Source organism: Falco peregrinus, chromosome 1, assembly GCF_023634155.1.
Source record: "Falco peregrinus isolate bFalPer1 chromosome 1, bFalPer1.pri, whole genome shotgun sequence".
Classification (NCBI taxonomy): domain Eukaryota; kingdom Metazoa; phylum Chordata; class Aves; order Falconiformes; family Falconidae; genus Falco; species Falco peregrinus.
The window spans coordinates 126,441,790-126,455,251 of record NC_073721.1 but is presented as its reverse complement, the minus strand read 5'-3'; positions in this window follow the sequence as shown (position 1 = coordinate 126,455,251).

The following is a 13,462-nucleotide window of genomic DNA, read 5'->3' as shown; positions in this document are numbered from 1 at the left end:
CCTGCTCCCAGCCCAGAGTGTTTGCTCTCTGCACTATCACAGGGGAAACTTTCAGTGCCTGCTGCAGGTTTTTAATCTGCCCAAAGACAAAAAAAGCCAAGCGCTCCTGTGGGCTTCATTCCTGGCGGCCCATTGTGCTGAGGTATCGGCTTGCTCCGAGGTCCTGCCCCTCTGCCTGGAGTGTGAGGGGGATGCAGGAGGGATGCTGTGTCCCTCCTTATTATTCAGGTCAAAGCACCGTGCCGTGTTCAAACAATTACATTTCATAATTAGTTACAATTAGCCTGCTGTGGTTTGGAAGCCTCAGCAAGGGTTTTATCTACAAGAGCCTGCTGGCAGCGCTCCACTGGGAGAGATGGCATGGCCTTCACCTTGCCTTCTCTGAGTGCCTGGGCTTCCCCCCGCCGCTTCCCATTCCCCCCAAGTCCCATCCCCCCTCCCCCCTCCTCCACTGCCCCCCTCTCCCAGGGGGTTGCACCAGCACAGCCTGGGGTTGGTCTTCGCCTTCTGCTCCTGGCCAGCTCAGCCCTTTCTGCACCCATAGCGTTGGCTGGTAGGTACCATCCCTGACCTCCAGCTTCAAGCCGACACCTGGCACAGCCATCGCCTCTGGATTCCAGTGCCTCCCCAACTTCTGAGCTCAATTCATCCGCAGAAGAGCAACTGGCTCCCATCATTAACTACCAGGGTTTTTTTTTTCATCATCACACACGTCCCCACCAGCATGTCCTCACCCACCTGCACCAGCTGCCTTTGCTCTTTGGCCACGCAAGGGCTGGCTCCTATGGGAAGCCCCTGTGAGATCTGGGTCAACATCACACCCAAAATAAATAGCAATGATGCAGATTGCCTTGCAGGGGCATTTAAAAGGCTTAAAAATGTCACGGCTGCCTGCGCAGTCTTGTAACATAACCCAGGGCAAATGGGGACAGATGTCCCCAAACCAGACAGGGCAGGAGGGGCACAGGCACATGCGGGCACAACTGTGAACTGCACCTTGGGTTCATGGCAATGGCCCTTCCCACCCCAGACTTCACCACCCATCTTGTGTGTCCTAATTATGAAACCCAAGGCTTTTTATCAAACCCAACCCTTCCACTTACCTCCAGGCTAGGTGGATGGGGGTAATCAAATGTCCTTTCCATCACAATGGGGTCACTCACCGTCCTTCCCAGTCCATGGGGCAGGGAGTCATCACAGCAGAGCAGCAGTCTTTGGAGTACTGAGTCCGTCGAGATATCATACACCATCACTTGGGAGTTTACTGCAAATTGTGTGAGGCAAACTGCATGCACATGTGCTTGTGGAGGCCAGGAAAAGCATTAGGAAAACAGTTTTATACTCATCTCCTTAATCCAGAGAAACCTTGCAGGGATGCTGTGCAATGATAGCCCAGCTTCTGCGCTGAGCCTCTGGTTGGTGAGAAGGCGGTGGTGGCGCATCCATCCATCCCTGTCCCTGTCTCCCCTGGGAGAGAAGCATCATCTCAGGCTGCCTGCACCAGGTCACCCCGCACCAGGTCACCCCGCATGGGCCGTGCTCGGGGAGGTCACTCCACACAGCAGCAACTTCATATGCTCTAGCACCAGCAGCCGCCAGTGTGAGAGCTGCTGTGGGTTTTCCAGGCAGACAGAAGTAAGGTTTTGACATATTTAAGAGTAAAAAAAAAAAATAAATAATGAAACTTTTTGACCAGCTGCCTCCAGAAAAAGACAAAATATTTAATGCTGGCTCTGTAGTTAATGGACGTTTCTCAGTGAGCTAGTTTGGATGTGGGATGGGGAAGAGCTCTGGAGCAACAAAATTACTCCTAGGTTGGAAAAAAGGTCCCAGCTGGTGGGAGCTGTCACCCCCATAGCCAGCAGTTCCAAACTGTGCACTTTTGAAGATATTCATATATAAATTAAAACAGGAAAATACATTTTATATTGAGAATTCAGATTATTTCCTTTTTCCAATTATCTCTAGGCATTCCCAAGACACAATTTCAAAGTTTAAAAAACAAATGAGCATATTTCATACACCGGCATTTACCCCACTGTCCCCTAAAACTGCTGGCAGAGGTGAAAAGGGGCTATGGTTCCAGGAACTGGCTCCCCCGCAGCATCCCCCTCCTGCAGCAGTGGAGGTCACACCAGGTAACGTACCTCTCTGCTGGTCCAAGCCTCAGCGCGAGCATCCGTCTGGGCGAACACATCCAACAAACGGGGCTGGGGCTGCAGGATCAGGCCCTGCCTGGGCTGCTCTGGAGCCCGTCCCAACACAGCCACAAGCTCGCTAGCTGACGTGTCAGGACAAAAATCTCTGTCCAGCTTTCTCAATTAAGGAGTTTCACAACTGACTTCAGCAGGGCCAGGGTTTCACCGTGAAGGCGGTGGGGCAGCAGCCGGCACTCGTCTCGAGAGGTAATTAGCAGACGTTCTGTTGTGCAACTCTCCAAAAGAGCACGTCTGGGCAACACCGATGCACCTCGCCTGGTGAATACAACCTGGACGTGGAGCCGGAACAAAGCTATTCCCACTGGATGCAATGGGCTGGAGGAGGATGTGAGGAGGGCTGCAGCTCCCGCAAGGATCTTCCAGCTGCTCTCGAGGTGAGCTGAGTCACCTTTCTTGTGCAAGCTGCGTCCCAGCCAAATGGTAAAGCTTGGAGAAGAAATCGATGGGTGGCTTTCTGCCCAAGGCTTCCCCTCTGCCTGCACAGGCACAGCCAGGAAACCTGCTTTGCTCTCGCAGGTGCCCGACACCCTCTCCGCTCCCGCCTGCTGCATTTTCTCATGATCGATGGATGCTCGGCAGCTTCTAACCCAGAGCATCCAGGTTAATGGCTCAATAATAAAACACTCTGAACATTCTTCTGGAAATATATTCTAGACCACACAAAATGACATATGATGCTCTGATTCATCTTGATATCCAGGAAGATACTGCAGCAATAAGCTGGTAAAGAAGATCAGGTCCAATGTAGCTGATTTTCCACTTGCAAATTAGAGCAGTCTGAATAGAACCTATAACAAAGTTCTTATTAGCATGACCAGGACTCAGGTCAGGGGTCTTGTTTCTCCACAGGCGAGTATTTCTTCCAGGCCCATCCCAGGAGCCTCTGACCTGCGTTTTAAGGCACTGTGTGTGACCATCGGCACATGCCGCAACCTCAGGTGCCACTTCTTGCTCCTCCCTGGGACCCCAGTGCCTGCAAGGACCAGCCACGCAGGAGCACAGAGCATCACCTCGACTTCCAAAGCAGCTGAAGTCCAGACCAAGCATCCCTCCATCCACTATATGCACAGTGCTGGAGGCAGCCCAGATGTCCCCCATGGAGCCAAATCCCTCAGCAGGGACCACAAGGTGGGCTCAGCAGCTGTTGAAGTGATTTCCATCTCCCGGCTGCAAGGCTCGGACTGAATTTCGAGGCCACAAGCTCCGCTGTTACATGCAAATCCTTCCACTTGACATTAAACAAAAAGGAGAGAGTTCATTTCAAGTCCCCAAAGTCCCAAATCTTGCAACTCTCTGAGCACTTAATATGTTAATCAGCTGCCAGGGGCTGCCTGGGCAGGCAGTGACACAGTGCCACTGCCATCTACTGCTGCACTGGCTGGGGCTCCTCTGGAGCTTTGGCTCCTTGAAAGTTCACGAGCTTTGAATCATTCTGTGTGCACCTCTGCCACGTGTGTCTGCACGCAGCAGCTCTCCATGAATGGGCTGGCACATCTCTCGTCCAGACTAACACCCACCAGCAGAAGGGCTGTTCTGAAGGCAAGGATGCTCAGGGCTTGCAGCCACGCTGAGTGCACGGTCCCACGGAGGAAGGCGGGCGGCTGCGGGTCCAGCACACACAGGGCCAAGAGCTCACCTTGAAGCCACGAGATTTCTGCGGGGAGAAGGGATCAGTCAGAAATGTGAATGCACCAAGGCTGCTTCATAGGGCTCAGCACCAGTGCTGCAAGAGCAACAAGCCAGGATGTGGTGCTTGCACCCTTGCGCCTCTGCTGAAGGGCAGCACACAGGGGCTCATCCCACTGCAGGACTGTCATGACCTATTTGGACCTCTCAGATTTACAGGGCAACATATTCTGTGATTTAAACTTGATTTTGTGGGCTCGTTAAGAAATACAGCAAGGAAACACAACAAACGGGCTCAATCTCCTTTTGCCCACACTTATTACATGAATTCACTTATTTGCCATTCAAGTCATAAGGTTTCATAACTTATAACCCATAACTCTTAATATTGGGCACCTATAAGCAACAAAAAAGAAGAATTCCTTCCCTAGCCGAGGGGGAGAGTGCTCATCCTTCCTCCTCCATCACAGTGCAGCACCACCTGTATCATGCCAGGAAGCACGAAAGCCTCAGCAGTCTTGCTGGATCCGCTTCAAAAGCTTTTTGGATAAACGGATGTTTATCTTTGCTTGGAGGTTTGGTCCGTACCATTACCATAAGTTACCAGATTCTGACAAAACTGCCAGACAAAGGATGCTGGCTGCAGGCGATGGCACGCTGCAGGTGATTATGGCGCATCACACCCTTCACCTCCTCCTGGTCACCCATCCTGCCTACCTGGGTGTTCTCGGTTTGACCTCAGGTGCTGCTCCCAGCATCAGTCAGACCTTCGCAAGAGCTAGGTTCGCCAGAATCTGAGCGGGAGTTGAGCAAACAGTCACAGGGACGTGGGGCAGGGGCGCTGGGAGCTGCTCATAACCCCAAACTGGGGCGGGGGAGCTCCGCTCCTTGCTCAACCCCAGTGGGCACGACCCAGCTGACACCCATATACCCGTGTCAGGGAGCGCCGTCTCCATCACCTGCGGGGTGACTTCCTCGCTGAGCCGGGCAGCCAGCCTCCTTTCTGCTTCAGTTGTTTTCCCCTTGCAAAAAGTGTTCTCTAACCACCGTTATCTAATATTTAGCAGCTCGCTGCAATAAACAAAGCGTTAGAGATGCAACTACACGTCGCGCATATTGTTACTCTGTGCATTCCAAATGAAAAGGCTGTTAGCTGGATAAGATACTGTTTTCTACATCTTTTAGGTATTTTCCGCTCTCAATCAGAGCCCAATTAGATGCCTTTTCTGGAGAAAAAGGCTCTTTGAGGTAGCAGAGCTGGAGTGCCTTACCTGCAAAGAGAAGCTTTTAGAATAATTGTCACTTGTCACGAAGATATATTTGGTTACCCAAAAGGAAAACTGTGCAGATCGTTACCTGTCCCACTTACTCTCCTTCCACAACATGATGAATTAAAGATGAACCGCGATGTTCCAATCCATTTCCCAGCCAGCACCCGTGAGAGGAACCACCTGGGCAGGAGGGCTGGTGTGACTTTTTGGGGACCCCTTACCAAGAACCAGGGACTGGCACAAAGGTGTTTCCATCCCTGGGCACGGCACAGTCCCTGCTTGGGTCTCAGCTCCCCACCGCAGACTGGATCTGGCCTCTGGCCCACAGCCCCACTCACATCTGGGACGTCAGTGCTGGCCCAGCTCTGATTTCTTTCTGCTGCAGATGAAAAGCATCTCCCGGTTTTATGGAAAAGGCTTGGGCCAATTTTTGGCTGGCCATCCCAGCCTGGCAGTCACTCCAGAAAAATATTTGGCCTCTATTGTTCCTTTTTGTTTTAAGCAGGAATTCAGATTTGCCTGGAGTCGTCCCAGTACTTTTTTTTTTCTTTTTTTCTTCTCTTTTTTTTTTTTTCTTTTTGTTTTTTTCAAGTCAGGTGTTTTCCACCCTGATAACATCACCCTGTTTGCTCCAAGATCACCTGCACAAACATGCTCTCAGCCCAAGGGGCAAGGTTCAAGAGTTGAAATCTGCACTGCTGTGTGCCTGTGTGTGAGTCTCAGCCAAACCCTGATTTGGTGCCTTCAATTATCCCTCGCCATATTAACAGATAATAGCTGTACATTTAAGCAAATTATCTCAAATAAAAAGGGGGGCAATAATTACACTGTTTGTTTTTACTCCTTTCATTGCTGGAATTATTTTCTGTTTGCCCAGAGTTAAATATTAGCGAGAACCTTTCTGCACTAATGTCTGCTCCGTTGCCTTTTACTGTTTAAAACTAGCAAAAGTCAGTAAAAGTTTGGGCAAATATTAGATTTGGCAGAGTTTGCTGTTTGTATCAGGAAACCGATTGGTGCTATTGATTGACAGATGTGACCAAATGTTTAGAAAGTCTGTCCTCTATTGGATTCTGCTAGGTGTTTCAGCAAACAGCCCTAATACAAGGCAAACAGAGTTATTGGAAGAAGTACCAGCCTGTGTTAGCACAGTAAACTGAGGGCTATGCAAACAGCTTAAAAGAATCTGGCCACCTTCATATAACCTTTGATGTAGGTATTGATCCTTCTGAAGGTGGCAAAAAGTTTGAACAGGGAGCAGATTGAGTGGGATCAGATATATATAAACACCGTCAGAATGTAAATGTTATCTTTAAGCTACACTGTCGGTTTGGTAATGGATGTCTGTTTGGAATTTATCTTCTTCCAAATCTCTAAATCCATGCAGCAATAAAAATTAATAATAACTTTTAGATAGACTGCCTCCTAAGTCTCTCTCTCCTCCCCTGATAAGTACAGCATCAGGCATCTTTAATTCTTCTAAGCCAAGGATGGGGGCTTGCAGTGAGCTGGAGCTGCGGCCACAAGAGCTGCTGGTCCGTGCATGCGGTGACTGGGTGGCCCGTGCATGCAGTGACCGGGTGGCCCGTGCATGCGGTGACGGTGACAGGGGCAGCACGACCCGGGGCAGCCCTCACCTCTCAGGTTTTTGGCACGACCCCCAGCCCAGCAGCACTCTGCAGGGTAAGACAGGGCTGTGCCTTCTCGCAGGGCGCAGGGAGCCGCGGCTCCCTGCAGCCGTCCCGCATGCTCTGCTGCCCTGAAAAAGGTGTCGCGTGAAAAAGGCCAGGCAGGATGACCCCCCCATCAACACCCGGGTAAAGCGAGGGCACACAGGGCAGCACCACCCCAGCACCCACTCGCTGCCTGCACCCGTGGCAGTTCCCCGCCGGGACACGCAGCTGGGTTGCGGTGCCTTACAAACACCCCTGCAGCCTCCTTCCCTCCCCCCGGGGTATTTGCCAAAGCACCTGAAAGAGCCACCCTGGCCACCGACCGAGCCAGCTCGGCTCCCCCAGGCGTGGCATGGGTTTGGCGCGGCCGCCCGCGGTGGCAGCCCCGGCTCCAGCGCTGCATGCCACACTCTGCAGCACAGGGTGCATGAGATACACATTCAATTTGCATGTGCAATTACCCTGGTGTGGTATGCGGAGCGGTTTTGCATGCACAAGTGACCGTTCATGCATCCAAATACCATCTGTGGTGACAATTACCACAAGCACACATGTAATCAAGGTAATTACGCACACAAATTGGGCGTGTGATTGCATGGGCATTTCTATGATTTTTTGGTTTTTTTTGAAGTTAGGCCTCTAAAAACTAAAATAGATTCTAAGTTATGTTTTAAATTATCTGCCCATCTGGCTCTACTTGCAAATAACGACTGTTTATAGTGAGAGATATTAAACAGACGCTGTTGATAGATGGGTTAATCATTGCAAGAGAAGAAAAGGGATTGTTTTATGCCTTGTGTATTGACCCACGATACATAGTAACTAATGACGGGTTTGAATACAAACAGGTAATGACCAGGGTTTTGCTTTAGAAGTACCTTCTAATAAAAATTACAGTGTATACATTATAAGAATGCATCTGATGAATCATTACTGCAGCACCATGTAGCGATGGACTTAAATAAAGCCCCGGTTAATTATTAAACCCGAGTAGCGTATGTTTCCAATTGCACAAAACCCTGGAAGAGCTGGCAGAGTTCATGGCGTGCCAAGCCCTTGCATTTTGAGAGGGTTTCCATGGTCAGAGCTTCGCCCACCCTCTGCTCCCAGGAGCTCTGCTCCTCACCATGCACCGTCGTGGGTTGCATCCAGCTCCCGGAAATCACCAGGAAACTTTCTTATGACCCCAGGGAAAAATCAAGATAGTCCCAGTCTGATGAACATGCCACGCAAATGAGATTTATGGTGCTGTTTGAGTGGGGGTGACCCTTGTTTGAAAATGCCATGCCATCATAGCTGCCGCAGAGCGATGTTGAAGTGCTGCACATTCACTTAGGAAGTGTCTGTTCTTTGCTGGCCAAGCAGAAGAACAAAGCATGCAGTGTAATCAAAAAAGCCATTAGCACAGCCAACTCTTAAGAAAAATTAGCATTATTCTTTAATGCTGGGCCCTACTTAGGTAGCACTCAGCAACGCAGTTGGCTGCTCCAGTCACACCAGCTTATGAAGCCAACCATAAAGCAAAACGTCTCTGGAAGGAAACCTGATAATTCATCTCTCCCACTATCTCCTCCAGCAGCAGGAGCTAAGAACGAGAAGATTTGCTATTAAGGCATCGGTAAAGTATTTTGTTGTGTGCTGAAGTGCTTGCTGCGCTATCCAGGCCAGCCCCTGTGTCGATGGGATCTAAACCATTCAGTCCATGTTCCTCTCAAGAAATAAAAGCTTTGAGCCAACCTGCTCTAAACAGGCGAGTGTTTTGCAAAACCAGTAGCTGGGAGGGGAAGCGTGGAGCTATGGCCAGGGGCACGCGTTCCTCAAAGCCACATCACAGGGGCATCTCCTTCCCAGTGCCCCCGGCAAAACCCTTCAGCGAGCCAAAGGGTTTTGTCAGCATGAAATGGCCAAGAGAGGTTCAGAATGTGTCACTTCCCATGGAAACAAGCTCAGCAGGGCACGGCCACCACAAATGGGCAAAGGAAAAATGAGGAGCCACCAAATTCCATTTCCAGCCATGGAAAAAGTCTAGTAGGACTCACAACACATGTGTGGTCTTCCTTGCTCCCAGCATGTCTCGTTGTACGGGGTGAGTTCCCAGGCTGCCCGTGCTTTGGCTGCTGTCTGAGGATGCGGGCGCTGGAAGCCATCCTTTGGGCGCTGAGAGAGGACCTTGCAGGCTGGGAAGCAGAGCCACCGCTCCTGGAGGGGAAAAGGAGGGAAATGTCCATGATTTCGAGTGAGAGCGAGCTGGGGGACACCCTGGGAGGTAAGTCACAGAGCCTGAAGTATCTGCTGGGGCAGGGTGTGCTTTAATAGAGAGGTGCTGGGTTTTTAGGCACACTCACATTAGGGGAGATGCTGGGTAAAGCGCAGCACCCATTGCTGCTTGGAGAGACGAGAGCAAGGAGGGAAGGAAGGAGGGAAGAAGAGATGCACTAGAAATATGCTGCAGCAGCAGCTAGTAGCAAAACAGGAGCAAAGGTTGTCCCAGCATTTCTATTATAAATCCAATTTCCATGGTCTAGTGTATAACTAAGAAAACGAATGTGTGCTGCACCGGATGATGCTCTTATGTTTCCTAAGCTGGAGCAATTTTAAATCTCTCTGGCCATTTCTGAATCAGCCATATAGTGACAAAAATAAATAGAAGTACAATTATTTAAATGCTTAATTGGAGCATTAAACCCTCCAGAAAGTTCAGGCCACTTCCAACACTGCTGTCACATGCAAACATCTCCCTCGGCTCTGCTCTGCCTGTCCGTACCCCCCCGGGCAGTGGGACGGTTGTTGCTGGGCTGCCTCCACCCTGCCCTGCCATCCCATATGCAGCCAGAGAAAGCCAAGGGCAGCATTGCCAGCAGGGCCTGGGTAGGTTACTGGCCTCACTGGTTATTCCTGAGACACACGAATGGCCATGCTCACCTTTCTGGTGCCCCACTGGCCGGCCAGAGCTGTGGGAGCAGAACCCACACTGCTGCAAAACCCAGGCATACCCAGCTCTGCAGCTGATGCACGTGCTGAAATCAGGTTATTGCCTGCAAATGGCAAATTGTGAAAAGCTTTTCCACACAGTCACCCAATTTACATATGCAATTTCAGTAATTGTGCGTGCAGATTAGCCAGCCAATTGCGCATGTATTTTGCTAGCACAGTTTGCATGGCTAATTGCTGGTGAATTTGAGGCAAGAGCCCGTGCCTGGTGCCATGCGCGGTGCTGCCATCCCACACTCTCCTCTGCTCCTGCCCTGGCCCAGCATGACCTCCAGGCTCTCAGCAGAAGCCCTCACTTTTGGAGACACCAAAATGCAGAAGGAAGAGAAAAAACTTATCTAGGTGCCAAAGCTAGCGTCAGATGCAGCCTGACAAGCATCGTCTTTGTGCCTGGGGATGGCAAGTTACCATCCGCACACACAGCATCCACAAGTTACAAAACAGACGAGATGCTCAATTCTGAAGCTTCGTTTTCTTAACAAAGCCCAGAATGAATAGAAAATGGCAGGAACTGCAGGAACCTATTTACCCTGAGAAAGACTGGAAAAGAAAGCAAAATGGCAGAAAATTAATTCAATCCATTATATAGTCTGCAATTGTTGCTTATACCTGCCTTCCGAAAGGTAGCTGGTAATTATCCTGTTTTATCATATAACAACAACTTATTACTGGAATAATGAGGGAAAATAAGCAGCAGGAACACGCTGTTGGTTCCACGTCATGCTGCACTTTGTCAGTATTGTGCCGCATTGTCGGGTGGAACCTATAGCACTTCACTTATAATAGAACGATAATTATTAATGTGTGAGCTTTACGTTCTCAAAATATCATACATACATTAACTCCTGTCTCATCTGGCAACTAAATAAGTCTTTTAAATCTTGATTTTGCAGGTAGGTAGAGAGAGCAGGAGGGAAGCAACCTTCTGGTGCAGCAGTCACTGGAGAGGCTGGTCCCGAGGAACACGAGGACAAAGCACGGCAAATTGTGCCCGCAGCGTGATGGGGGTTTAAAGACATTCACGGCATTATCCAGCCATGCATATTTTTGATGTGAAAGCCAGCTCCCAGTGCCACACCAGGAGCAGGTGAAGGCAGACATCACCCCGAAATCATGGGGGGGGGGGGGGGGGGGTGTTGGGGGGAAAAACCTTCTCCCATCACTTACGGCGCAGAGGTCAGCAGCCGGACTGAAATACTGGAGCGGTTCCAGCATTTCCCAGCTAGGGCAGTAACCGTGGATCGCTTTCTTCCAGCGACACTCTTTGTTTGACAGGCTAATTCTCCCAGAGTCATAAATAAAGCCACAGGGGACAACTAAGTTAGGTTTTTACAGCGTAAGCTCCAAACTGCACATGCTAGCAACTTCTATTAGTTTAGTCTTAAAGTGCGACGTTCCAGCAAAGCTTGGAGCACGGGCAGCACTTATCACCTCGAGGGGGGAAAAGAGAAGCTAAATTTACCTTTCTGCCTTTATTCACCTTCTCAACGCTTTCATTTTTAGCATTGCTGATTGATGCAGTATTGGCCCCTCCGGCTGCAAGGTGATGTGAAATCCTTCCCGAAAAATATTTCCCTTCAAAAGCAGCCGCTCCGTTTCACCGGAGGGACTCACCATCATCCTCACGCATAGAACCTGCACTCTCTTGCCAGGAATATAACCCCTTTTATATTTTGTCTTGAAAAAAAACAAAACACCACAACCCAAAACAGCAACATCTGATTAGTTCCTGCACATCCTAATTATCACAAAGAGATGTTTTAGAGGGGTTTGGGGACCACCTTCATTTTGCTGTCGTGTCAGACGTGGCAAACATGGGCACAACTGCAAAATTAAGACAGTTTCAAAGTTTCCCACTTTAGGTAATTTATCGCGCACGCTCTCCGTTGGGTTATAAAATCAGGAAATTGTCTGAGCGAGCAGGAAGCCGCGGAGCCGCGCTGGCCTGGAGCGACGTGGGCGGTTTTTCCTCCCCTGCCCCTCTGAAGCCAATTCATCAGCTTGTGGGGACCCCACAGCCACTGGCTGCAGCTCCACTAGCCTAAATGGACCCACGTTCCCCTCTTCCCCGCCCCCCCCCCCCCCCCCCCCAGACGGCTTCTTAACAACAGCATTGCCAATATTTATGATGCATTTCTCCAGGATACCAGGGTTCAGCTAAGATGCTTGCAACGGGCAGCAAGTGTTGGGAAAAATCAGGGTTTTTTTCCCTGAAATGGCCTCTGTGTAAGTGTTAGGGTCAACAGCACCTCGTGAGGTGCAAGGTTGGGTCTCCGGTTCGGTACAGAAAGGATGGGCACGGGGTTGCAGAGCAGGCACTCTGCAGCTGGCCCCACGGGGGTCAGGCTAGATAAAAAAACGTATAACTTGGCCCAAATTTACCATAAACTTCTGCTCCTGGCCTTCTCACTGTAGCTGTGGACATCCCAGATAGGGCGCAGGGACACATGTGACACCAGTGGTGGGAGCTTTGGTCTTGTGAGGCATCCCCGCCACGCAGGATGGGGTCTGGGCACAGCACCCCCCTGCCCTCCCACACATCCCTCGGGAAAGACAGGCTCTGCTACTGCAAATTGCGTTTTTAACGTAAAGAATATCCTCAAGCACGCTCCTGATCAAACGCTTCAGACTGGAGGACCCCTGACCAGCTCTGCAAGGTTAAAACCTTTTAAGAGGGGAAAATACTCCATCCACTCCCAGCCTCCTGACCCCCCTTCCCTGGGGAGAACAGCGAAGACCATGGGAATGCAAAGCCACCATCAGGCATCACCCCCAGCCCGCCCCCCCCCCCCCCCCCCCCCAACACGCAGGCTCTAATGGCACGCCGAGTATTTAGGCTCAGGGCTAAACATTTACTCTGGGTCAAAGCTGGGCTGAAGAACCTCAGCCCAGGAGGTTTCGAGCAAGGATGCTAACAGAGGTTACTGGCCTCAACGCTGGGGTAGGATGCGGTCAGGGACAGCACAGGGGACCCCAATTGCAGTTGGGGTACCAAAACCACGCAGCGATGTGCCAAGAGCCGATGTGCCCGGTGCTGCTGGCAGAAGTCGAAGCCCAGCGGTCCCTTACCTGCAAAACACAAGGGCGATTCCCACTGCTGATCCAGGTCCCGAGTGCCACTGGGTCCTCAGCACAGCTTGGTGATGGCTCCGGGTGCAGCGCAGGATCCGTCCCTTCCGCTCCTGGCCCCTCAGGACCTTGTCTCCCCAGGCTCGTTGCATCCAGCGCTGGGCACACTGCGATGCCTGGCCAAGCCGGGGACAGCCAAGTGCCAGGCTTCACTTTTTAAGTCAAACCTCTTGGCTTTTGTTATTTTTGTTGTTGTTGAGTCGAAACCTCAAACAGCGTACTTTTTGTGCTCCTTATTAACAGGAGCATGTTTTTTAAAAGGATTATATAATAATGCATATTTATAAGACAACCATGGATCGAGAATACTGATATTTAAAAGATGCAATTATCTTTAAAAAGTTTGGCTTTATGTTCATTCTAATGAATACAATGTTTTAAAGCAAGCTAATTGGCTTGCCAGTCATTTAGTTCAGTTGCCTGCTCATTACAACTCCTATATATCCTTATAAGCAAATTTAAAAGCAGTCTGTTACTCCAGCTTTAAGTATTGGGCCTCGAAGGAATTCTTTCTTTCTTTTTTTTTTTTTTTTTTGTACGATACAATAAAAGT